The sequence below is a fragment of the Chrysochloris asiatica genome, unplaced genomic scaffold, assembly GCF_000296735.1.
Source record: "Chrysochloris asiatica unplaced genomic scaffold, ChrAsi1.0 scaffold00038, whole genome shotgun sequence".
In the NCBI taxonomy this organism is placed as follows: domain Eukaryota; kingdom Metazoa; phylum Chordata; class Mammalia; order Afrosoricida; family Chrysochloridae; genus Chrysochloris; species Chrysochloris asiatica.
This window is the reverse complement of record NW_006408556.1, coordinates 149,373-151,439: the sequence shown is the minus strand read 5'-3', so window position 1 is coordinate 151,439 and position 2,067 is coordinate 149,373. Positions and strand designations below refer to the sequence as shown.

The 2,067-nt window shown below is 50.8% G+C and overlaps 1 pseudogene; it reads left to right on the top strand.

Moving 5' to 3' along the window:
- The first annotated feature begins 1,082 nt into the window (after positions 1-1,082).
- The window catches only part of LOC102817611, a 150,142-nt pseudogene continuing 149,157 nt past the window's right edge, over positions 1,083-2,067 (top strand).

Here is a 2,067-nt window from a genome sequence, read left to right as displayed (position 1 = left end):
GAAATGCAGCCTTCTAAGTGGGGTTGCTCTAGCCCTGCATTCCAAGGTCTGCAGGGGGCAGAGGCACTTGAAGGTGTGGGCACGGGGAGCGGGAGCCACATGCAGGCAAGCAAAATCTCAAAATGACTGTAATTTCTCAGCAATTTGATCTTTTAAAAAAACGAGTTCAGAATATTGAAATATAAGATCTTATGTTTGCTCAAAGGCTGTCTGTCTGCTAGACAGAGGTTTCCTGTGTGTGATTCTGCCCCTTTTCCCCAGAGCCTGCCCTACCTGAGCTGCCTGGTCTGGGAAACACCGGAAGTCCTCCTCATTGCAAATATCTTTTGAATTGCATAAAAGATGACCGTACAAGGTCAGTAGTTCGAAACTACCAGCGGTTCCATGGGAGAAAGATGAGGCGGTCTGCTCCCGTAAAGATTTACAGCCTCGGAAACCCTGTGTAGGGTCGCTATAAGTTTGAACCGACCTCACGGCACATAACAACATCAACAACAAATACGTATGGACCTCACCATATGGAATACACAGAAATAAAATTGACTATATTTGTGGAAAGAAACGGTGATAAAGCTCCATGTCATCAGCCAAAACAAGTTCAGGGGCAGACTTTGGAATAGACCACAAATTGCTCATATGCAAATTGAGACTAAAGCTGAAGATAATTAAAACTAGTCCAAAATAGCCAAAATATGAAATTGAACATAATTTAGAGATCATCTGAAGAACAGATTTGATGCATTAGACACTTATTACCAAAGACTAGAAAGGTTGTGGCATGACATCAAAACAGTGTATAGGAGGAAAGAAAAAGGTCATTAAAAAGACAAAAAAGAAGAAAAAGACCAAAACATGTCAGAAGAGACTCTAAAACTTGCTTTCCTGAGTAGAAATGCTACAGCAAATGGAAAAACGGGGTGGTAAAAGAGCTGAATAGAAAATTTCAAAGGACAGCTTGAGAAGGCAAAGTCAAATATTATTATGAAATGTGCAAAAACTTGGATTAGGCAACCAAAAGGGAAGAACACTCAGCATTTCTCAAGCTGAGAGAACTGAAGAAAAAATTCAAGCCTCGACTGGAAATGCTGATGGATTTTATGAACAAAATATTTTATGCTGCAGAAAACATCAAAAGAGCTTTTGTCCAAGACGGCGGCGCCAGGGGTGCTGCCTCCTCAGCTGTTGCTACCGCAGCCACCACTGTGAAGAGCCTACGGGCCACCTGCCTGCCGCACCAGCACCATGAAGCAGCTGAGCGAGTAAGACTCGAGCCCGAGCGGGCGTGGCTAGTCATCTTTGGCCAAACTACCGTGGGAACGTGAGCGAGAAGCAGAGGCAGGCGGGCTGCAGGCGGCACCAAACACCCTGTTCCTGCACATCACGGCAACGAGGAAGCGAATCACTGTGTGAGCAGCAGCCGCTCTTCAAGCTTGGGGGCCGGAAGCAGGGGATGCACCGGCAAGGCCTCTGGGGACCCAGGAGCCTCCGGAGCATCACCCAGCGCATCCCCGCTGCTGCCACCGCCCCCACCAGGAGCCAAGTCCATAGGTCCCACCTCATCAGCGACCGCGCCCGAATACAAGACACTATTCATCAACAGCCTGAGCCCCCCACTGCCCGCCAAACACCTAGAGGACTGGATCTTCCACCAGTTCAAGTGCTTCGGTGAGATCAACCTGCGCCTGTCGCATATGCCGGAGCTGGGCCGCGAGGCCCGCTAGCACACCTGGCCCACCAGCTACTGCTCTACAACCATCTGCTCAAGGTGGAGCCCATGTACCTGCGAGGAGTCAGTGATGGGAGCAGCCGGCAAACCCCAGTAGCAACGCCACCTCCACACCATCTCCAGGGCCACCCACGCCCGCCAATCCCCTTGGCTACCTGTCGCTACATGGAGGCTACCAGTACAAGCAGCATTCCTTATCCCCTGTCGCTGCCCCACCACTACGGGAACCTCGAGCTCGCCATGCCACCGTTGCTGCTGCCACTGCCGCTGCTGCCTTCACCTTGGATGCTGCTGCTGCCGCTGCCGTGGGCCTGTCCCGGGAGCGGGCCCTGGACTACTAC